Here is a 25,254-nt window from a genome sequence, read left to right as displayed (position 1 = left end):
GTGCAGTTAAACACGTGGCTAAACCAGTGGTGTAGGAGGGAGGGTTTCAGATTTCTGGACCATTGGGATCTCGTCCAGGACAAGTGCCACCTGTACAAGAAGGACAGGTTGCATCTAAACTCAAGGGGCATATATATCCTGGCTGGGAAGTTTCCTAGTGTCACTCGGGAGGATTTAAACTGATATAGCAGGGGGGTGGGAACCAGAGCTTTAGCTTAGAAGGTGTCATAACTGAAGGGGAAATAGGAAACAAAAATAATAGAACATCACCCTCAGGCAGAGCAGAAAAGGTGACAAGTGTGAGAAGGGAGGTGGTCAATGCAGGACTGAGGGTGTTGTACCTTAATGCACGCAGTTTACGGACCAAGGTAAATGAGCTTGTTGCACATTGAAATTGGCCGGCACGATGTTGTGGGCATCACAGAGACATGGCTGCAAGGAGATCAGGGCTGGGATCTAAATATCCAAGGATATGTGTCCTATCGAAAGGATAGGCAGATGGGTAAAGGGGGTGAGGTTGCATTGTTAGTAAGGAATGAAGTCAAATCGATAGCAAGGAGCGATATAGAATCAGAAGGCATAGAATCTCTGTGGGTAGAGCTGAGGAATCACAAAGGTAAAAAGACCCTGATGGGAGTTATGTACAGGCCCCCAACCTGTAGTCAGAATGTGGGGCAGAAAATAAATCAGTAGATAAAAAAGGCATGTAAAAAAGGCAATATTACAATAATCATGGGCGACTTCAATATGCAGGTGGACTGGGAAAATCAGGTTGGTAGTGGATCCCAAGAAAAGGAATTTGTTGAATGTTTAAGAGATGTTTTTTTGGAGCAGCTTATGGTAGAGCCCACTAGGGAACAGGCAATTCTGGATTTGGTGATGTGTAATGAGGCAGACTTGATTAGGGAACTTAAGGTGAAGGAACCCTTCGGGAGCAGTGACCACAATTTGATAGAATTTACCCTGCAGTTTGAGAGGGAGAAGCTGCAGATGTAACGATATTACAATTAAATAAGGCTAACTACAAAGATATGAGGGAGGAGCTGGCCAGAGTTGATTGGAAAAGGAGCCTAGCACGGAAGTCAGTGGAACAGCAATGGCAGGAGTTTTTGGGTGTTATTCGGGAGGCACCATAGAAATTCATCCCAAGGAGGAGGAAATATGTTAAGGGCAGGACAAGGATTCCATGGCTGATGAAGGAAGTCAAGGACAGCATAAAAGCAAAAGAAAAAGCATACAAAGTGGTGAGGATTAGTGGGAAGCCAGAGGATTGGGAAACCTTTAAAAGCGAGCAGAGGACAACTAAAAAAGCAGAATGTATGAGGTGAGGGACGCCGTCAGTGTCCCTGCTGATTTCATCTGTGGGAAGCGCACCCAGCTCCTCAGAAACTGTGTTAGAGAACTGGAGCTGGATGAACTCCAGATCATTCGGGAAGCAGAGGTGGTCATAGATAGAAGCTTCAGGGATGTAGTTACTCCGATGAATAAAGATAGATGGGTGACAGTGAGAGGGGCTGGGAGGAAGCAGTCAGTACAGGGATCCCCTGTGGTTGTTCCCCTTAGTAACAAGTATACCGCTTTGGATACTGTTGGGGGGGGGGGACTTACCAGGGGTAAGCCATGGGGTACAGGTCTCTGGCACGGAGTCTGTCCCTGTTGCTCAAAAGGGAAGGGGGGAGAGGAGTAGACCATTAGTCATTGGAGACTCCATAGTTAGGGGGGTAGATAGGAGATTCTGTGGGAACGAGAGAGACTCGCGGTTGGTGTGTTGCCTCCCAGGTGCCAGGGTCCGCGATGTTTCGGATCGTGTTTTCGGGATCCTTAAGGGGAGGGGGAGCACCCCCAAGTTGTGGTTCACATAGGTAGGAGAGGGATATGGATGTAAGGTAGGAATTCAGGGAGCTAGGGTGGAAACTTAGATCTAGGACAAACAGAGTTATTATCTCTGGGTTGTTCCCCGTGCCATGTGCTAGCGAGACGAGGAATAGGGAGAGAGAGCAGTTGAACACGTGGCTACAGGGATGGTGCAGGAGGGAAGGTTTCAGATTCCTGGATAATTGGGACTCATTCTGGGGTAGGTGGGACCCCTACAAATGGGATGGTCTTCACCTGGACCAAAGGGGTACCAATATCCTGGGGGGGAAATTTGCTAATGCTCTTCGGGAGGATTTAAACTAGTTCAGCAGGGGGTTGGGAACCTGAATTGTAGCTCCAGTATACGGGAGGTTGCGAGTAGTGAGGTCATGAGTAAGGTTTCAAGGTTGCAGGAGTGTACCGGCAGGAAGGAAGGTGGTTTAAAGTATGTCTACTTCAATGCTAGGAGCATCCGGAATAAGGTGGGTGAACTTGTGGCATGGGTTGGTACCTGGGACTTCGATGTTGTGGCCATTTCGGAGACATGGATAGAGCAGGGAGAGGAATGGTTGTTGCAGGTGCCAGGGTATAGATATTTCAGTAAGCTCAGGGAAGGTGGTAAAAGAGGGGGAGGGGTGGTATTGTTAGTCAAGGACAGTATTACGGTGGCTGATAGGACGTTTGATGAGGACTCGAATACTGAGGTAGTATGGGCTGTTAGAAACAGGAAAGGAGAGGTCACCTTGTTAGGGATTTCTATAGGCCTCCGAAAAATTCCAGAGATGTAGAGGAAAGGATTGCAAAGGTGATTCTGGATAGGAGCGAAAGTAACAGGGTAGTTGTTATGGGGGACTTTAACTTTCCAAATATTGACTGGAAACGCTATAGTTCGAGTACTTTAAATGGGTCCGTTTTTGTCCAATGTGTGCAGGAAGGTTTCCTGACACAGTATGTAGATAGGCCAACAAGAGACGAGGCCATATTGGATTTGGTACTGGGTAATGAACCAGGACAGATGTTAGGTTTGGAGGTAGGTGAGCACTTTGGTGATAGTGACCACAATTCGATTATGTTTACTTTAGTGATGGAAAGGGATAGGTATATACCGCAGGGCAGGAGTTATATCTGGGGGAAAGGCAATTATGATGCGATGAGGCAAGACTTAGGATGCATCGGATGGGGAGGGAAATTGTAGGGGATGGGCACAATGGAAATGTGGAGCTTGTTCAAGGAACAGCTACTGCGTGTCCTTGATAAGTATGTACCTGTCAGGCAGGGAGGGAGTTGTCGAGCAAGGGAACCGTGGTTTACTAAGGAAGTTGAAGCACTTGTCAAGAGGAAGAAGAAGGCTTATGTTAGGATGAGACATGAAGGCTCAGTTAGGGCACTTGAGAGTTACAAGTTAACCAGGAAGGACCTAAAGGGAGAGTTAAGAAGAGCGAGGAGAGGACACGAAAAGTCTTTGGCGGATAGGATCAAGAAAAACCCTAAGGTTTTCTATAGGTATATCAGGAACAAAAGAATGACTCGAGTACGATTTGGGCCAATCAAGGAAAGTAGTTGAAAGTTGTGTGTGGAATCAGAGGAGATAGGGGAAGTGTTAAATGGATATTTTTCGTCAGTGTTTACACTGGAGAAAGACAATGTTGTCGAGGAGAATACTCAGGTTCAGTCGACCAGGCTAGATGGGATTGAGGTTCACAAGGAGGAGGTGTTAGCAATTTTGGAAAGTGTAAAAATGGTTATAACCCCTGGGCCAGATGGGATTTATCCTAGGATTCTCTGGGAAGCCAGGGAGGAGATTGCAGAGCCTTTGTCCTTGATCTTTATGTCGTCTTTGTCGACAGGAATAGTGCCGGAAGACTGGAGGATAGCAAATGTTGTCCCCTTGTTCAAGGAGGGGAGTACAGTCAACCTTGGTAATTATTGACCTGTGAGCCTTACTTCGGTTGTGGGTAAAATGTTGGAAAAGGTTATAAGAGATAGGGTTTATAATCATCTTGAAAAGAACAAGTTGATTAGCAATACTCAACACGGTTTTGTGAAGGGTAGGTCATGCCTCACAAACCTTATTGAGTTTTTTGAGAAGGTGACCAAACAGGTGGATGAGGGTAAATCGGTTGATGTGGTGTATATGGATTTCAGTAAAGCGTTTGATAAGGTTCCCCATGGTAGGCTATTGCAGAAAATACGGAAGTATGGGATTGAAGGTGATTTAGCGGTTTGGATTAGTAATTGGCTAGCTGAAAGAAGACAGAGGGTGGTGGTTGATGGCAAATGTTCATCCTGGAGTTCAGTTACTAGTGGTGTACCGCAAGGATCTGTTTTGGGGCCACTGCTGTTTGTCATTTTTATAAATGACCTGGAAGAGGGTGTAGAAGGATGGGTTAGTAAATTTGCAGATGACACGAAGGTTGGTGGAGTTGTGGATAGTGCTGAAGGATGTTATAGGTTACAGAGGGACATAGATAAGCTGCAGAGCTGGGCTGAGAGGTGGCAGATGGAGTTTAATGCGGAAAAGTGTGAGATGGTTCACTTTGGAAGGAGTAACAGGAATGCAGAGTACTGGGCTAATGGCAAGACTCTTGGTAGTGTAGATGAACGGGGAGATCTCGGCATCCAGGTACATAAATCCCTGAAAGTTGCCACCCAGGTTAATAGGGCTGTTAAGAAGGCATATGGTGTGCTAGCCTTTATCAGTAGGGGGATTGAGTTTCGGAGCCACGAGGTCATGCTGCAGCTGTACAAAACTCTGGTGCGGCCGCACCTGGAGTACTGCGTGCAGTTCTGGTCACCACATTATAGGAAGGATGTGGAAGCTTTGGAAAGGGTTCAGAGGAGATTTACTAGGATATTGCCTGGTATGGAGGGAAGGTCTTACGAGGAAAGGCTCAGGGACTTGAGGTTGTTTTTGTTAGAGAGGAGAAGGCTGAGCGGTGACTTAATAGAGACATATAAGATAGTCAGAGGGTTAGATAGGTTGGACAGTGAGAGTCTTTTTCCTCGGATGGTGATGACCAACACGAGGGGACATAGCTTTAAATTGAGGGGTGGTAGATATAGGACAGATGTCAGAGGCAGTTTCTTTACTCAGAGAGTAGTAGGGGTGTGGAACGCCCTGCCTGCAACAGTAGTAGGCTCGCCAAATTTAAGGGCATTTAAGTGGTCACAGGATAGACATATGGATGAAAATGGAATAGTGTAGGTCAGATAGGCTTCAGATGGTTTCACGGGTCGGCGCAACATCGAGGGCTGAAGGGCCCATACTGTGCTGTAATGTTCTATGTTCTATGTTCTTTGGGTGTGCAAACTACCGGGACCATTTGACTGGTTTATTTAACCCATGTACATTCCATGTTATAATCCTCACCAGAGTTTTCTGCCTCCCCTCTCTGCTGAGACCAATCATCATCACCCAGCTCGGATGCCCAAAATGGGCACACCCTCCGTCCTCAGCCAAACTCATCCACCATGCCAACTGTGTCGCTAACACCCCACCTCCACCAAGCGCCCCTACCCAATGGCCCTCCCTAACCCCTACTCCCCCCCTTCCGACTAACCACCGCAGCACCCGCCTTCACTCTGCTTCTGTTCACTAGCATCCCTGTTAGCATGGCGACTCCCACCTGAAGGCCCAAAGGGCCCCACCTATACCTTCCAGTCTACCCCCATCTATCCCACTTGCACCGCCGCTTCCCTTCCTCAACCCACCTCCTGCCCTCACCCCCATGCCCCCTACCCACAACAACGAAAGAAACAACACACATCCAAAACACCCCCCCCCCCCCAAAGTAAATTATCAATTACCCCCAAGGACCTGTGTAAACGCAACCATAACCGCTCATAACCCATACAGGGGGTACAAAAGGTACAAAGGTCGAGCCATATCCAAAAGGCACAATGAGGTACACAAAATGCAAAAGGGTACAGCAAACGCGCGGAAATACCAATTTCTTAAAAAATAGAAATACAAATGGTGCAAACACTCCTCACTCAGCCCTCCCCCGACCCATGTTCCTTGATGAAGTCATTTGCCTCATCCGGCATCAAGATATAATTTTCTCGGTCCTCAAAAGTTACCCAAAACTTGGCCTGGTGCACCACTCCAAACCGAACCTTGCGCCAACACAGCACTGCCAGGTCGCTACTATTGTCCTGATATATTTTAACCCGATTTCCTTCCCAGCTGCAGCACCAACTTACGCTGGCCCACCTCAAAGATCTGTTATTGTCTTGAAATTTGTGCGGATGTACAATCACCGCCCACGGCGGCACCCCAGCTCTCGGCTTCTGCTTCAAGGTCCTGTGGGCCCGGTCCATGTCCAGGGCCTTGTCGCCTCCACCAACTTAGTGAACATCTTCATGACATAGCCCATGGCACTCATTCCCTCCACGCCCTCCAGCAGGCCCACAATGCGAAGATTCTGCCGCTAAGACCGATTCTCGTGGTCATCCACCCTCGCATGCAGCACCTTACAGGCATCCGCCCAGGATTGCCATCTCCACCTCCAACAACACAATCCAGTTACTCTGGTCAGATACCTCCCTTCCCACCTCTTGGATCAGCGCTCATTGCATCTCCAAACGCTTCTCCACCTGATCCAAGGTACTGCGAAGAGGTCCTACTGCCCCCTCAATCGTACTCACCAGTCCTCCTGCATCTCTTTTCATTGTTACCAAAATTCCTCATTAATGAAGCCCATCAAGTGCTCCATCGGCAGTTTAACCGTCGACAATGTCCCTTCCCCTTCAGCCATCTTCTGAACTTGTGTTGCGCCACGAGACTTCTCCAACTCTTGTGCCAGGGCTCTCACTGATTTTAACCGGGTTTGCTACCCAATAGACATTCTAATCCGAGGAGAATTAATCACGTTCTGCTCTCCTCACACTTTATCCGTCAAAATCTCCCATTAATTGGGTATAAAGGACCAAAGACAATGCCTCCAAGCAGGAGTGCGACTGATCAGATCACGTGCCACCACTGGAAGTCCGAGACTATATCACCTTCAACTTGGTTCAGGTCCACCAGGATGCCCAGGCTGCAGAACTTTCCACTATTCCTGGAATACCACTGGTCCAGGGGACTATCATTGACACAGATGTTGCCTAGCGAGCACCAGGACATCAGGGAGTGCCCTATATTAACAGGAAGGGGTTCCACTCCCTGAATGTTCAGATCGTGTGCAACCGCCATCTCAGAATCATACACGTGTGTGTCCGCTACCCAGGGAGCAGCATGACAGCTACATCCTGGAGCATTTAAAGATTCCCGGTGTCTTCGAGGATGACCCCAGAATGACGGATTGGTTCACAGGATACAAGGAATACCCGCTGGGTAATGATGCTGGTACGGAAGCCTGAGACCGAGGCGGAGACCTGTTATAATGAGTCTCACATTGCCACCCGCTCTGCCGGTGCCTTGCAGTATACCCTCAGATGGTGTCACGCTTTCTGGTGGTCTGCTGTGCCCTCCACAATCTGGCACAGCTATGGGGCAAGATACTGAAGGAGGAGGAGAGTGAGGAGAAAGCAGAGGGACATGTGGGCTTGTCTGAGGAAGAGGAGGAGGAGGAGGACCACGAGGAGCTGGAGAATCAACCCGAGAAGGAGCTGAAGGTTGGTGGCCAGGCTGCGGCGAGGGGCCCACATGCCAGTTTTGTGAAGGGGAGGTCGTGTCTCACGAATGAGATCCAGTTTTTTGAGTAAGTGACGAATATGATTGATGAAGGTAGGGCAGTGGATGTTGTTTACATGGACTTTAGTAAGGCCTTTGACAAGGTTCCTCATGGCAGACTGGTGCAGAACGTGAAGTCACACGGGACTAGAGGTGAGCTGGCAGGTTGGATACAGAACTGGCTAGGTCACAGAAGGCAGAGAGTAGCAATGGAAGGTTGCTTTTCTGAATAGAGGGTTGTGTCTAGTGGTGTTGCGCAGGGATCAGTGCTGGGACCTTTGCTGTTTGTAGGATATTTAAATGATTTGGAAGGAAATGTAACTGGTCTAATTAGTAAATTTGGGGATATCACAATGGTTGGTGGAATTGTGGATAGCGATGAGGACTGTCAGAGGATACAGCAGGATTTAGATCGTTTGGAGACTTGGGCGGAGAGATGGCAGATGGAGTTTAATCCGGACAAATGTGAGATAATGCATTTCGGAAGGTCTAATACAGGTGGGAAATATACAGTAAATGGCAGAACCCTCAAGAGTATTGACAGTCAGAGTGATCTTGGTGTACAGGTCCACAGGTCACTGAAAGGAGCAACACAGGTGGAGAAGGTAGTCAAGAAGGCATACGGCATGCTTGCCTTCATTGGCCAGGGCATTGAGTATAAAAATTGGCAAGTAATGTTACAGCTTTATAGAACCTTAGTTAGGCCACACTTGCAATATAGTATTCAATTCTGGTCGCCACACTACCAGAAGGATGTGAAGGCTTTGGAGAGGGTGTAGAAGAGGTTAATCAGGATGTTGCCTGGTATGGAGGGCATTAGCTATGTGGACGGTTTGGATAAACTTGGTTTGTTCTCACTGGAACAATGAATGTTGAGGGGCGACCTGATAGAGGTTTACAAAATTATGAGGGGCATGGACAGAGTTGATAGTCAGAAGCTTTTCCCCAGAGTGGAAGAGTCAATTACCAGGGGACATAGGTTTAAGGTGGGAGGGGCAAAGTTTAGTAGAGATGTTCAAGAGAATTTTTTTACACAGAGGGTAGTGAGTGCCTGGAACTCGTTGCCGAAGGAACTGGTGGAAGCAGGGACGATAGTGATGTTTAAAGGGCGCCTTGACAGATACATAGATAGGATGGGATAGAAGGATACGCACCCCAGAAGTGTGGAAAGGGCAGCATGGTCGGTGCAGGCTTGGAGGGGTGAAGGGCTTTTTCTGTGCTGTACTTTAGTTTGTTCTTTGTTCTTCTGACCTGGGAGACCCTCATTTTCTCCAGATGATCCTCGGATGAGACTGTGTCATCAGCTCAACACCCCCACCATTCCCACCCCATTCCCAATTCCTCACCTCCACAAACCCCTTCCCTCATCTCACCGACCCTTTCCCGACCACCCGATTCCCCATCTGAAGGTAAAGATGCGTGCCCAAACTTTATACCTAAAATACTAGCCATTATCTTGACTCTAGGTTTTGTTGCACCTGAGGAAATAGTTGCGAAAGGTTTTTTATTCAAGGAGGTTTGCGGATGCTGTTTTCTGTCTGTTCTTGGTAGTCCTGTAATGTTCCTCCTCCACCCCCCTCCCCCCTGCGACATGACTTCAATTTTGCTGTATGGATTTTGTTGTAATGATGAACATTTTACCTGCGTGTGCACAGCTTTAGTAAATCAGAAGCAAGTCAGAAGATGCTGGAAATACTCAGGTCAGGCAGCCTCTATAGTGAGGGAAACAGTAAACGAGTGGTATTTAATGGAAGCGACCGGAGTTTTGTCGTCCATCGACAGTCCAGTGAGAGCCCAATGTTGCCTCTTTTAGGGAGGCTTGTGTTCCATATTTGCTCCCCTTGCCTGACAATATTTACCATCTTGCAGTCAGACAAGAAGTAAGCTTAGATTTCAACAAGGTAATTGTTCAAAAAGGCATGTTTTTATAAGCGAAGAAGCACTGATTCAATTTATGTATTTTCTTCCTTTTGGGTGGAGGTAGGGGCGGGGCAAAAATGTAGCTGAGCACAGGATCCCACTAACTGTAAATCTGCCACTGGCGGTAATGTGTCAGAGCTCTTAAGGAACTGGATCTGCACGAAAAATCTTAAATAGTTTTTAATGTTCATTATAATACTTCAAAAGGAAAATTATATTGTAGAATGAACCGAATGATGTTACTTCCCTATTGTCACTGTAGCGGCTGTTAAAAAAGCTGTCCCCAAACAAAAGCACACGACGGAAAATGATAGCTGTTCATAGATCATAGAATTTACAGTGTAGATGGAGACCATTCGGCCCATCGAGTCTGCACCGGCTCTTGGAAAGAGCACCCTACCCAAGGTCCACACCTCCACCCTATCCCCATAGCCCAATAACCCCACCCAACACTAAGGGCAATTTTGGACGCTAAGGGCAATTTATCATGGCCAATCCACCTAACCTGCACATCTTTGAAACCGGAGCACCCGGAGGAAACCCACGCACACACGGAGAGGATGTGCAGACTCCGCACAGACAGTGACCCAAGCTGGAATCGAACCTGGGACCCTGGAGCTGTGAAGCAATTGTGCTATCCACAATGCTACTGTGCTGCCCTTAATTTAATGCTGCTCAATACTCAGATGTGTATTGAAGGAAGTAGGGAGATCAGACTGAAAGTTAGGGGAGTTGAGACCATATTTGAAAGACAGTCAACCAGAGAAGAAAATGTGCCATTTGCTATTAGGACGACATGGTGGCACAGTGCCAGAGACCCAGGTTCGATTTCGACGTCAGGCGACTGTGTGGAGTTTGCACTTTCTCCCCGTGTCTGCATGGGTTTCCTCTGGGTGTTCCAGTTTCCTCTCACAGTCCAAACGCATGCAGGTTAGGTGGCTTGGCCATGCTAAATTGCCCCTAAGTGGAGTTATGGGGATAGGGCGGGGGATTGGGACTGGGTAGAGTACTCTTTCAGAGAGTTGGTGCAGACTCGTTGGGTAGAATGGCCTCCATCTGCACTGTATGGATTCTCTGATTTCAAAATTCAAAATGATAACATTAAGGGGATAATAGGCTGTGCAGTGATTTGAGATGTCTGGAACATCTAAGAAGATGATATTTAGGGTTAGGGTTACATAGTTTCATATTGTTGATGGGCCTCATCAACAATAGGGATGAGGCCATAGAGACACAATGATTCTATGATTCTGTCCATTTATTGGTTGGATCATTAGTTAATGATGACTGAATGTGTCACATTCTAGTTCTTTATTAAATGGTGTGGGATTTTCAGTGTTTTGACAACCGCATTTCAACATTACATTTTATTTTCTATAAAAACTGCAAATCAGTTGTATCAACTGATGTGTTGGGAAAGCTGGGTCTGCGAGGACTGCGTTTACTGCAGTGGTGAGAGAGACAGGCTTCCAACACTTGAAGAAATGCAACTCGATTTTATTGAACACTTAACTATAATACATGCTTTAACTGTGGGTTGACACTATGCTGACTTGACAGGCTAAACTGGCCAGACTATCTTACTACCACATGGTGTATGTTCTAGTTGCTGCTCACGAGCTCTGACTGTCTCAGAGGCTGGATTCTGAGAGAGCGGGAAAACTCGTGCCCTCTGGCTTTATAGTGGTCGTGTCCTGTCTGGTGATTGGCTGCTGTGTTTTGTGTGTTCACTGGTCATCCTGTGTGTCAATCACTGCCTGTCTGTGCACCATCATATACCTGTGTGTATATTATGACATCAATCACATTCATCTCAGACTCACGATCACTTCTGTAAAATATTTCAATTGGCCATTTAATAGAGAAACCTTAATGTTGAGTTGGTATTTTGAACATTACACAAAAACAAATTAAACACTTTAATTTGATATATTCCTTTAGTTGATTCATTATATTATAATTAGCTCATATATTGCTGGTAACTAATAATATATTACTATTTATGCAGTAAATAAATAATGAAACCAAGTTGCTAACGTTAACTCTGATTCTCTCTCAATTTTCTCTGTTCGAGATTTTCATAATCTTCAGTATTATACATTGCAGGGAACTATGTGGTGATGGTTTCTTTCACACGCCATGTTATTTATTTTTTCCTTACATTGCACAAAATCTGAGTTTAAGTAAACTAGCGGCGGCACGGTAGTACAGTGGTTAGCACTGTTGCTTCACAGCACCAGGATCCCAGGTTCGATTCCCGGCTTTGGTCACTGTCTGTGCGGAGTCTGCACGTTCTCCCCGTGTCTGCATGGGCTTCTCCGGGTGCTTCTTTCTTGGGTTGTGAGCATCAGCCCACCCCTAATTGCCCTTAATATGAGGACTCGCGGAAGGCAGTTAGAGTCAGCTACATAACTGTGCATTGGACGCCATATGTCGGCCAGACCAGGTAAGGGCGGCAGATTTCCTTCCCTAACGGACATAATGAACCCGGTTGTTTTTTCACGACAATTGATAGTTTCATGGTCACCATTATTGAGACTTGCTTTGCATTCCAAATTTTATTAATTGAATTTTGAATTCCATCATGTCTCCATAGCCTCATTCGCTGGATTACCATTACACCACCATCTATCTCCCCAGTTGAAAGGAGATACATTCTGGAATGCTTCGACCTCAGCAAACATCAAAAGTATTTTGTTCTCTCCGTGTCTGTGTGGGTCTCACCTCCAGAACCCAAAAGACGTGCTGGGTAAGTGAATTGGTCACGATTAATTGCTGCTTAATTGAAAAAAAAAGAATTGGGTACTCTAAATTCATTAAAAAACAATATTTTGCAACATCATTTAATGTGACCAAGAACGCTGCTCTGAGCTAGATAATGTTGATTCTGGAATAAAGGGAACTTATTTCTACTTAACATTGCGCCTGAGCTGAAAAGCTCACTTGTTATTGTAATCACTTTCTCTGCATCTGCAGTTATGTATGTACACTGTATGAAAGTCAAGCACAAAGGGCAGCATGGAGCAGTGGTTAGCACTGCTGCCTCACAGCGCCGAGGACCCGGGTTTGATTCTGGCCCCAGGTCACTGTCCGTGTGGAGTTTTAACATTCTCCCTGTGTCTGCGGGGGTCTCACTCCCACAATCTAAAAAGATGTGCAGGGTAGGTGAATTGGCCATGTTAAATTGCCCGTTAATTGGAAAAATAAAAATAAAAAAAAGTCAAACACAGAGCTGAAGAAGCAGATGTGATGATGTTGGCCACTTCCTCTGTTAGATTAGTCAGCCTCATCTAAAACTTTGGTGCTTTTCAAAGGCAGGTGATGCTATTGGTGCCTGGAGCCTCATGGCCAGACATTTCCAACGCCCAGCAGCCATGTAATCTCCCCAGAGGGGAAACAAACCAGATTTTTGAAAAAACAGCATCTATTAGCAGGTAAATGTCTGGAAAATTACCTTCCAAACCTATCAGGTGATTAAACCTAGAGCAGAAGATCACATCGATCATGCATAAATTAACTGTTAATCCACTTACCTTTCATATGATACAATTTCTGCCACAAAGAATTATCTCGCACTTTAAAGGTGTGTTGGGAGTCTGCACTCACTGCAGATGCTGAAGTGTCACCAGAGGCTCACTATTCTCTGGGAAAACCTTTGGACAGTTTAAATGCATGTCCCCTGATTATTCCCAAAACTGTCAAATAGAAATAATCTAGCGATAGGCACCCAATCCAGTTATTTGTTATGCATAGATACATAGAAGATAGGAGCAGGAGCAGGCCTTTCGGCCCTTCGAGCCTGCTCCACCATTCATCACGGTCATGGCTGATCATCCAACTCAATAGCCGAATCCTGCTTTCTCCCCTATTGAATATAACGTTTCTCAGTTTGTTTAAAGTTGGGTGGCACAGTGGTGCAATGGTTAGCACTGGTGCCTCACAGTTCCAGGGACCCGGGTTCAATTCCGGCCTTGGGTGACTGTGTGGCGTTTACACTTTCTCCCCATAACTGTGTGGGTTTCCTCTGGGTGCTCCAGTTTCCTCCCTCAGTTCAAAGATGTGCAGGTTAGGCGAATTGCCCCTTAGTGTCCAAAAGGTTAGGTGGGGTAGAGGTGTGGGCTTAAGTAGGGTGCACTTTCCAAGGGTGGGTCCAGAGTTGATGGGCCAAATGGTCTCTTGCTGCACTGTAAGGATTCTATGATTCTGTGATTTACAATGCTCTAACATAAAGCCAACCTGAGTAACTAGGTTTCTTTAAGCTAGGAAGTTTCTTGTAGTTTTCTTATGAACCTTTCCCAAGGCCACTATACCACAACCCTCTCATGGTTATATGTGAAGAAGAGAAAAACATCCTATAGATCTCTGGCACAAATAATTATCTCACACTTTGAAGGTGTGTTGGGAGTCTGCACTCACTGCATAAGCTGTGTATTGGGCTGAATTCATAAAACCATTTACTGGATGTGTAGGAGGCTATTCTGTCCTTATCCAGGTTCCTTGGTTTGAATGTATCTTGAATACTGTACCCAGTTTTGGTCCGCTCTCATGGGAGGTGGTGTGGGCATGATGTATGTACTTTAAGGGAGAACCAGAGGCAGAATAAATGCAACTGGCATGAAATGAAATGTGCTTACAGATCAGATTATCAGCGAACATATAATGTGTGTCCAGTTGACAAATAAATCTAGCACTGCTATCAATGGGTGATAACTTATTGTTATCAGGCCTGATAGTTCTGAGCACGTACAACTGTAGCCATCTGGGATGGCCACTTCCAGAATACAAAATGGATGATCGCAATGACTGTAGGGAAATATGGACAATGTCAGGAAAGCAAGCTGGCACAGAGCCTGGATGCGTATTGAGAAGGCAACTCCCAGACGAGACTGAAACTGTTAGGCAATTAGCATATTAATGGCCCATCTCCGAGAACAAAAGAAAGACACTCAAATAACCGATACTATAGCAGATAACACGGCGCCAGAAAGACACAAATAAAGCAAGGCCAACAGCCACCTAAGACACGCCCAGCCATCAGGGCACCCACCCCTTTATTGGTCAAGTTCAATACGAGTGATCAAGATATGGCCCAATTAATTGGGGCCAAGTTCAAGGCCCGTCCAAAAGCACGCGAAGCCCCTTTGGATTTAAGAAGCCCCCGAGAGCGAATCGCTCTCTTGGACTCGGCTCTCGAAGCGGAGAGACCCGTCCACCAGCTGCACTAGAAGCAAGTAAGTCCAAGGTCAACGCTTACCATCAGACGGACAACCTTAGCTGTTCGCCTGTACCTCTTCGAAGCCAACAACTTCAGATCCGAACAACGGCCATTGTTCCTCTGACTGAGTGGGCACCCAAAGTTAAGTACAGGCGTTACCGTTAGAAATAGTGGAATTTTGTGCATGAGTAGATATTACTGTGTGTGTAAATAAATAGCATTGACTTTGAACTAACTAACTGGTGCATTGGTTCCTTGATCAGTATTCGGGTTTGAACCTTGTGGCGGTATCGAAAGATATCGGCGACTCTAGAGCAAACATAATTAGGATCAAGGAAGGCGACCATATTGACCGCTGTATTTATAACCAGATAAATATAGCAACACAACAGTGAATAGTTGTAGTAATCCACGGGAGGCAGGAGTTCCGTCACCACACCAATATTTATTTACAATAACGATATTACAGGAGCAGCTACAAACAGTGCTGCTAGCATTCCAGTCAACTTAAGACTGGCTCACAAAGCCTACACAGGTGCTTATATGGGCCCCCTCAATGAGCTATCATTGAGGGAGCTCATACTCCAATTGGCCAACCAATAAAGCCAATTGGAGTTCATTACAATAGTCTTTCATGATATGATTTTTAACTCATGAAGCTTCCTGTTAGGAACTCTAATGTTGTGAAATAAGTTAGCTTTCATAGAATTACATAGAATTTACAGTGCAGAAGGAGGCCATTCGGCCCATCGAGTCTGCACCGGCTCCTGGAAAGAGCACCCTACCCAAGGTTAACACCTCCACCCTATCCCCATAACCCAGTAACCCCACCCAACACTAAGGGCAATTTTGGACACTAAGGGCAATTTATCATGGCCAATCCACCTAACCTGCACATCTTTGGACTGTGGGAGGAAACCGGAGCACCCGGAGGAAACCCATGCACACACACGGGGAGGATGTGCAGACTCCGCGCAGACAGCCGGGAATCGAACCTGGGACCCTGGAGCTGTGAAGCGATTGCGCTATCCACAATGCTATCGTGCTGCCCTTTCAAGCCCATTAAAATGAAATTCGGCATTTAAAATTACCTTCATACGTTTCAAATGACTTCTTCATAAATGTCAACTCCATATGACAAAGTTTTCGCAAACTTAAAGATAAAAAAATTCCCGTTTATGGAGATTGATGCACTTAGATTGACAAGTTGTATTGGGCGTTTCTTATCAGCATTAGTAATCACAGTAAGGCTCAGGTGATGATGAAGTGCAAAGCCAAAGGTTGTCTTAAATTAGGAGAAGTGGATGACAATATATTTGAAAACTGCTTGTATACTTATCAACCAACCAAGGTTGCATGCTGCCACTCACATTATATCTCTTACACATTTCTCTTCAAAATCTCTATTTACCTGCTCTCAACATACAAGAGACACTGAGCAAAACACTAAATGCATCAAACCTACAGTGCTGTGTGCATCTGTGGCCTCTCTCACTCATCAGTGTAATTGTTGTGATGTTATTCCATTTTTTATTATCCCAGGCCTCAGCTTGAAGCTCTTCCAGACAAGCGTTCTTATCCTTGTTGCCATGGGGAATGAATTGGCAGAGAGGAGAAAAGCTCTGTTGTCCATCATTGTTCGGCTGTGGTTTAGGTAATGCAGGAGGCATCACATCTGAAGTGGATGGGCTTTTTCCCCTCAAAATCATTTCATAGTATTGACAATCTAACACAAAAGGAATCAATAGGCTGCAGCCAGAGAAGTAACCCTGAGGTTAAAATGTTCTCAAAAGAAAGTGACAGTATTATATATGTAGAAAATAGCGCTGATGGTGAAGTATGCAACCATTATTAAAAAACTTCTTTGCTTATGGAGCATACATTTTTAGTGAATTACTTGGACTGCCACAAGCGCCATTCATCAAGGACAATGCTTTCCCATCAAAATATTGTGCTAATTTTGCAATTTCAGTAACGTATAATTAAAATATCTCAGTATTACTTTAAAATAAGCTCTCTAGGACTGGCTTACCATTTAGAATGTATTTACTTGATATTACAAACTAAAAATGTTTACAATATTCAAATATTAATCTGTTAGTGCAAACAAATGGCTGTTACGCCCAAAATAGGCGCCTCTTTGAACTATGTAGAAAACAAGTGTATAAATCAATTAAATTAACTTCATGTCAAATTATTTTGATTTTACTTTGAAAATATACGGTGAAGGTTCATTATAGTTCAGTCATGAGAAGTGGAATAGCTGTTTCCACTATTTATTTATATTGGCTCAATTTTAGGGCAGCACGGTGGCCTAGTGGTTAGCACAACCGCCTCACGGCGCTGAGGTCCCAGGTTCGATCCCGGCTCTAGGTCACTGTCCGTGTGGAGTTTGCCCATTCTCCCCGTGTCTGCGTGGGTTTTGCCCCCATAACCCAAAAACTTGCAGAGTAGGTGGATTGGCCATGCTAAATTGCCCCTTAATTGGAAAAAATAATTGGGTAATCTAAATTTTTTTTAAAAAGAAAAAAAAAAAATATTGGCTCAATTTTACTATTTGGCAGAGGATGCCAGAAGAATTAATAGCGGCATTTAGGATTATCAAGCATTTGGATCCAGGAAAGTCTCACTGCCAGGCAGAGCTTTAAGGACTAAGGGCGCGTCTTAAACTGTTAGTGTCAAAAAAAGATAGCAAACAATATTTAGTAAGATGGTAATAGAATTGTGCGGCAGATTGGCAGCAGAGAATTATGGAACAGAAAGTCATGACAGGTTTCTATTATGAGAGGAAATAGGGTGTTACCAGATCCGAAATCACAGTAGGGAAATCAATAGATGGCTTGCAAAGGTTGGCTAGATAAACTGTTGCTCTCTTCCTCAAAGCATGAATATGTTACAATTCTTTCCTTTCCTTAAATGCAATAACCATCTATTAATGAGTGAGGTAGGGATCTGGTCCTTTGCCAATTCTCGATTGGTCTCAAGAGGACATATAAAAAGGGCCCATGGTTGAGTCGGTCTCATCTTCACTTCCTTCCTATACAGCAGTTCATTTTTATTTCCCCACATATGGTGGCCCAAGTCAACCTGAATGTGGAGAACTGGCAAAAGTCACATACTAAATATAATACATCAATGTGGGCTTTCTGTCAACAGGTGATCAGATATCCACAACGCATCAGGCGCAATTTCACTAAATGGGAACAAAGTCCCATAGCGAGCACGTTTAGCCGCGCATTTCCCGGCACTTGCAGCACCGAGAAACACGAGGCTATAAAATGCAACTTGCGTTTGATAAGGGGCCGCAATGGGGAACGCGTGGCCGAGGCCAAACATTGCTCCGTTTTGTGCATGAGGATCTCTGCTCACAGGAACTCCTCAGTGTAGTGAGAGATCGCCACCCTGATCTCCGAGGCCTCCGAACTAACTCCTGACACCCCCCCAAGCCCCAACGCACTATCGGAGGGTCTTGCGAGATTGCCTTAGATCTCACGATGTGTTGCGAGCCGGGTAGATCCTGGGAGCGGGGTCTCATGGCTTCTACCGGCCACACTGTGTGCGATGAGCTGCTTTTCGGGTGCAACGTGGCCATTAAATCGCGCCCAATGTGTTGAAGCATTAATTCATTATAGCGTTGCTTCAGACTCAATTTTCCTTCTTTTAAAAATTATTGTCTATTTATAATGTTTAAATTTCGAAGCAGTCTCTTGTAAGTTTTGTGCACAGCACAGAAGTGCCACACCATTCCATTTTTTGTTTTTGAGAGTGGCAGCGTAAGACAGGAAAACGACTCTGAATGCTGGCAACATTAGAGTCAGGAGACTAGACAAATAGCTACATAGGAGAGGCCAGATGGAAGTGGATAGAGTAAAGGGCAATAGGACATGTGCCACAACATCACCAAGCAATAAAAAGAATAGAAATAAAGACTTGCATTTATATGGCGGGCTGGATTCTCCGCCCCGCTGCGCCACATATCTTCCCCGACCCACCGGTGGGATTCTCCGTTATGTCGTCCGGTCAATGGGGTTTCCCATTGTGGGAAGCCCCACGCCGTCGGGAAACCCTCGGACGCCTTTCACAACCTTGGGACTTCCCAAGACCTTTACAGCCAATGAGGTACATTTGAGGTGTAGTCACTGTTGCAATGTAGGAAATATGGCAGCCAAATTTTTCATAGCAATATCCTACAAATAGCGATGTGATACTGACTAGATTATCTATTTTAGTGATGTTGGTTGATATTGGCCAGGCCAGATGGAGAACTTCCCTGCTGTTCTTTTCAAATGGTGCTATGAAATCTCTTACATCAACCTGAAAGGGTTTAATGTTTCACACGAAAGAAGACACCTCTGACAGTTGAGCATCCCCTCAGCACTCCACTGGAGTGTCATCCTAGATAGAACAAAAAAGAACAAAAGAAAATTACAGCACAGGAACAGGCCCTTCGGCCCTCCCAACCTGCGCCGATCCAGATCCTTTATCTAAACCTGTCTCCTATTTTCCAAGGTCTACTTCCCTCTGTTCCCGCCCATTCATATACCTGTCTAGATGCTTCTTAAATGATGCTATCGTGCCCGCCTCTACCACCTCTGCTGGTAAAGCGTTCCAGGCACCCACCACCCTCTGCGTAAAAAACTTTCCACGCACATCTCCCTTAAACTTTCCCCCTCTCACCTTGAAATCGTGACCCCTTGTAACTGACACTCCCACTCTTGGAAAAAGCTTGTTGCTATCCACCCTGTCCATACCTCTCATAATTTTGTAGATCTCAATCAGGTCCCCCCTCAACCTCCGTCTTTCCAACGAAAACAATCCTAATCTACTCAACCTTTCTTCATAGCTAGCACCCTCCATACCAGGCAACATCCTGGTGAAGATGTGTGTAAGTCTCTGGATTGGGACGTGTCCCCTAGCTCAAGCGGTGGAATTTTCCATTATTTTTCAGAGTGTCAAGACTCTGACTGAAATCCAGCGTATAGCTCTCCAGCTGCACAGCTGAATCAATAGTCCAGATTTTGGGTCACTGAAAATAAAATGCAGGGACGAAGTTTATGCTGGGGTGGGGCGGGGCCTGAGACAACTGGCAAGGAGGCTCCACTGAGAAGGGTGCCCCAATCAGCACAGAAGATGAACTCTCCCCAGCTCACCCCCACACCCATGGACATGGGGGATCTGCCCCTCCCCCCCCCCACTCTCCCCTCCACCATCATCAGCATCAGGGGCTCCTCCCCCCCAACAAACATAACGCCAATGGAGGTCCTCGGATGGTCTACCCCGGTACTGCCTCCTGGCATATGTTGGCACTGTCATGTTGACATGTGGCACTGCCCACGCATGTTCCTATCCCCCCAGAGGTTTAACTTACCTTTGCGCTCCGTAAGTGGGGAATCCCCTTGACTGATTCCCATTTGTCCAAACCTGTTGTAAAAACGTCAGCGAAGTTTGAATATTCAGTGAGGGGAAATCATATGGCTGAGGGGAGGGGGCTCAGTATTCATATTAAAATGTATGCAAATCTATTAAAATGCGTTTCTCATCCTTTGCGTGTGAACCTTGTCACGTCACCAGCGAAGGATGTGGAAAATCAGGAAATGAGATCTCGCCGGCGAGAATCTCGTTTCCTGTTTCTCGCAGACCTTGGAACCTTGTAGGCTTTCCCATTGACGGTAGGCACAAAATCACCCCAAAAGGTTTGACTGCTAGAAACTGAGCCATGGCTGACACTGTAGAGGCAAGATTTTCTTATTCCAGGATATTAGGTCATCTCACAAACTGGGAAACTCTGACCCTGCAACTCACAGCCAAATATCTAACTACAGAAGGCACAGCAATAAAAGGGTCTTGGTGTCAGTATTACATCGGGTGCCCTGACAATGGGAATATGAGTGGTTTCCCATTTGGAGAACAGGGGCAAATACCAGATAAGGGGGTAGAAAGAGGGTCAGGGTCCAGACACAAGGACACACAAAATAGGAGCAGGTGTACACCACATAGCCCATCGAGCCTGCTCTGTCATTCAATACAATCATGATTAATCTTGGGTTTCAACTCCACTTTCCTGTTTCTTCTCTTGATTCCCTGAGAGAACAAAGAATCTGGGCTGGATTCTCCATCGGCGGAATCCTCTGCTTCGCTGACAGTGCACTCACACCTGCAAATTTCCCGACCGCGAGGCGGTGCCCACAATGGGAAACCCAATTGGCCGGCTACAGGGATGCAGGATCCCATTGCCGGCAGGTGCACGTCGCACCAGAAAACGGGTGCGGCGGGATAGAGAATCCGGCTCTCTGTCTATCCCAGCCTTAAAAGTATTCGATTTTCCTAAGGGTGGAGAATTCCAAAGAATCACAACCCTTTGAGTGAAGTAACGTTTCCTAATCTCCGTCCTAAATGATCAGCCCCCTATCCTGAGACCATACTTAATGTTTTAGATTCCCCGACCCACAGAAAACCTCAGCATCTACCCAATCAAGCACCTTCAGAATCTTGTATGTTTAAATGACATCACCTCTCATTCTTCCAAACTCCACAGAACATAAGGCAAATTTGTTCAGCAGGCAATTCTTTCATTCCAGGGGCCAATTTAGTGAATCTTCACCATACCTCCTCAAATGCAAGTATATTCTGACCTAAATGTGCAGATCAAAACTTCACACACTAGATGCGATTCAATGGCCGCATTGCGCTTAACTGACGTTAGATCATGGGAGAGACCAAAATCTAGAGCTGTGCCGGGCGTTGATCTGTTTGTGATCCAACAGCCCCCGCCCCGGTTGCCAAAATTAGAATCCTGCCATAGCACGGCGAGAAACCGCTAATCACCAATCCAATCCCCTTGAATAAAGGCTAATATTCTAACTGCCAGTCATCAATATCTAAGCAATAAATGTTAGTCCCTTCAATAAAATTGTGAAATATGTCACTACATGGGAACAGCTGATGATTTTATTACCGTGTTCTTTGTACCACAGCATCAAAGGCTCAAAATATGCCAGTTGTTCTAAGTTAAATAGTGAGCTGTTTAAAAGGACATGTTTACAAAAACAATTTTTAAAAATAGTTAATACTACAGAAATGTTCATAAATCCTTTTAAGTGTGTGATAAATATGAAAACTACTATGCTTCAATGAACACCAATTATTATATAAATAATATGAGCAGAACCCTTGATGCTGAAGGAGATATTCTACAGGTTTTCACCTCAATATTGAGCAGGAGACGATGATTAAAACCGATTAACATTTAGTTAGTTCATCAAAGTACATTATGACTTGATGCACCGTAACATGTACCAGTCTATGAAGCAGTAAGAAAAGAGTAAGTTCTGCCAAAGGATTTGTTTCCTCAGGAATGTTCTGTCTTTTACCTATGGCACTCGACTTGAGTCATCCACAAACAGGATCAGGAGTGGGAAGTATATTTTGAGCTGTAATATACTCTAAAAATGTAACGTGACCTTTCGCTCTTGCACCCTGCAGCCCATTAGTCATCCATTAGTAAAGTGGCTAATGGTATTAAATCATACAGTTGGATAGGTAGCACTAATGCATGGTAGAAGCCTGCATTCCTAAAAGAGCACAGAGATCAAAAGCAGTACTGTGCAGAATCCTTAACCAATGTGCACACAGTTACATTTGAAGAATTAGTTTGTAAACTTTGTATCTCACAGTGAACTCTGTTCCACATTGTGACAGAACTTATTATATATGAGCCTAGAAGCTATTAATGGTGACAGCCTCAGCACATTCATAAAGCATAAATGGGGGCATTAACTTGTTTTGAATAAGTTGTAGGCTTTTATCATTACAGCTGTGTTAATAGTCATACAACAATAAACTTGCTGCTAAGCATATGTTAAATTTGTTCAGGTTTTCTAACCTATGTTTAATTGAAATGTCTAACTCAGGGGTGGGCAAACTACGGCCCGCGGGCCGCATGCGGCCCGCCAAAGGTATTTCTGCGGCCCACCAAGTCATTAAAAAAAAAAAAAAAAAAATTTTTTTTTAAAAAAATTTTTTTTTTTTTTTTTTTTTTAAATTTTTTTTTAAAGGTTAATGGGTGGGGGGGGCTGTTGGGTTACTTACCGGCATAGGGTGGATACGTTGACTTGAGTAGGGTGATCATTGCTTGGCACAACGTCGAGGGCCGAAGGGCCTGTTCTGTGCTGTACTGTTCTATGTTCTATATGAGGCGCCCAGAATCATAACCGGGTGAAGTAATTATTTTACTTAATATACTATGCGGCCCTTTGTGAATTGTGAATTTCTGAATGCGGCCCTTGCACGGAAAAGTTTGCCCACCCCTGGTCTAACTGATCATTATTTATTTGTAAATTATATTGTTTCCCAATCTATCAGTTTTCAGTTCATGCTTGCAGCCGAAAGACAAAGTTCTGATAAAAACTTAAGACCAATTTCAGATAAGGACCCATTTCAGGAATCATTTGGGGAAGGGCTCAGATGGGCAGCGGGGTGCCGGACATCAGAGTCCTCACCCCCTACAAGGAACGGATCCTGGAAATGCCAGGGTGGCCGAGGGCGGATCGGACACCGACGTGGAAATTGGCCCGCGCCGCAGAGGTGAGGATCCACCGGCCCCCACCCAGATGACCTGTCACATGTGAGTTGTTTATGCCTGAATAATGAAGCTTCCCTCTCACTGACCACATGTCCATTCTCTCGTAGGATCACCATCCGAAGGTGCTGGTCCATTCGCCCCCCCCCACATTCCAAAAGAACATCTCAGAGGAGATATCCAAGGATGCCAATGTCGAGGAGTTACAGCGGTCATCCCCACCTTCCACCAGCGCAGAAAGACACACCTCGGTGGGCGAACGTAGTGGACAGGCCTCTGGGGCACAATCTGGTGAGCACCACACAGTTGCTGATACACATCAGGAAGTAGGAGTGTCCAGGGGAGACAGCAGTTAGAAGTCTGCTGGATCCCAGGACCCAGCTATATCCCAGTCAGATGTTGAGCCTCTGGGGCAGGTTATCCCAGAATTGATGCAGATGCTAGGACACGGCTATGAGATTCAAATGGGGATGTCAGCGACACTCCAAGGGTCCACAGCCAATTAGAGGAGTCCCAAAGGCTATGGATACAGGAGATGGCGTTGGCATTACGTGGCACCGAGGCCAACACTGCGGGAGTGGTGACCGCAATGGAGAGTCTGGAGCACAATGTCAGCAGTGTGACTGGTGGTGTCCAAGGAATTGCTCAGTCAGTGGCAGCCATTGCTGAGGCCTTGACTGCATGTCCCTTACGTAAGTGGACCTTGCCGAGGCACTGCTGAACATGCCCCAGTCTCAGGTAGACCTTGCCGAGGCACTGCAGAGCATTTCCCAGTCTCAGGTAGACCTTGCCGAGGTACTGCAGAGCATTTCCCAGTCTCAGGTGGACCTTGCCGAGGCACTGCAGAGCATTTCCCAGTCTCAGGTAGACCTTGCCGAGGCACTGCTGAACATGCCCCAGCCTCAGGTGGACCTTGCCGAGGCACTGCAGAGCATTTCCCAGTCTCAGGAAGACCTTGCCGAGGTACTGCAGAGCATTTCCCAGTCTCAGGAAGACCTTGCCGAGGTACTGCAGAGCATTTCCCAGTCTCAGGTAGACCTTGCCGAGGCACTGCTGAACATGCCCCAGTCTCAGGTAGACCTTGCCGAGGCACTGCTGAACATGCCCCAGTCTCAGGTAGACCTTGCCGAGGCACTGCAGAGCATTTCCCAGTCTCAGGTAGACCTTGCCGAGGCACTGCAGAGCATTTCCCAGTCTCAGGTAGACCTTGCCGAGGCACTGCTGAACATGCCCCAGTCTCAGGTAGACCTTGCCGAGGCAATGCAGAGCATTTCCCAGTCTCAGGTGGACCTTGCCAAGACGCTTCAGAGCATTTCCCAGTCTCAGGTAGACCTTGCCGAGGCACTGCAGAGCATTTCCCAGTCTCAGGTAGACCTTGCCGAGGCACTGCTGAACATGCCCCAGTCTCAGGTAGACCTTGCCAAGGCACTGCAGAGCATTTCCCAGTCTCAGGTGGACCTTGCCAAGACGCTTCAGAGCATTTCCCAGTCTCAGGTAGACCTTGCCGAGGCACTGCAGAGCATTTCCCAGTCTCAGGTAGACCTTGTCGAGGCACTGCAGAGCATTTCCCAGTCTCAGGTAGACCTTGCCGAGGCACTGCTGAACATGCCCCAGTCTCAGGTAGACCTTGCCAAGGCACTGCAGAGCATTTCCCAGTCTCAGGTAGACCTTGCCGAGGCACTGCTGAACATGCCCCAGTCTCAGGTGGACCTTGCCGAGGCACTGCTGAACATGCCCCAGTCTCAGGTAGACCTTGCCGAGGCACTGCAGAGCATTTCCCAGTCTCAGGTGGACCTTGCCGAGGTACTGCAGAGCATTTCCCAGTCTCAGGAAGACCTTGCCGAGGCACTGCAGAGCATTTCCCAGTCTCAGGAAGACCTTGCCGAGGCACTGCAGAGCATTTCCCAGTCTCAGGTAGACCTTGCCGAGGCACTGCTGAACATGCCCCAGTCTCAGGTAGACCTTGCCGAGGCACTGCAGAGCATTTCCCAGTCTCAGGTAGACCTTGCCGAG

At 46.2% G+C, this 25,254-nt stretch overlaps 2 long non-coding RNA genes across 2 annotated transcripts in view; one reads left to right on the top strand and one right to left on the bottom strand.

Moving 5' to 3' along the window:
• LOC119954970 overlaps positions 1-25,254 on the bottom strand; it is a 128,993-nt gene that overhangs the window by 85,570 nt on the left and 18,169 nt on the right. The window lies entirely within an intron of this gene.
• Positions 1-25,254, top strand: part of LOC119954962 — a 124,042-nt gene that overhangs the window by 88,409 nt on the left and 10,379 nt on the right. The window contains exon 5 of the long non-coding RNA XR_005458346.1: positions 12,045-12,197. This is a non-coding gene — a long non-coding RNA (uncharacterized LOC119954962). The remainder of the gene's footprint in view (positions 1-12,044; positions 12,198-25,254) is intronic.

This window comes from Scyliorhinus canicula, chromosome 2 (genome assembly GCF_902713615.1).
Source record: "Scyliorhinus canicula chromosome 2, sScyCan1.1, whole genome shotgun sequence".
Classification (NCBI taxonomy): Eukaryota; Metazoa; Chordata; class Chondrichthyes; order Carcharhiniformes; family Scyliorhinidae; genus Scyliorhinus; species Scyliorhinus canicula.
Note: the sequence above shows the minus strand (reverse complement) of the source record. Positions and strands in the feature narration are given on the sequence as shown.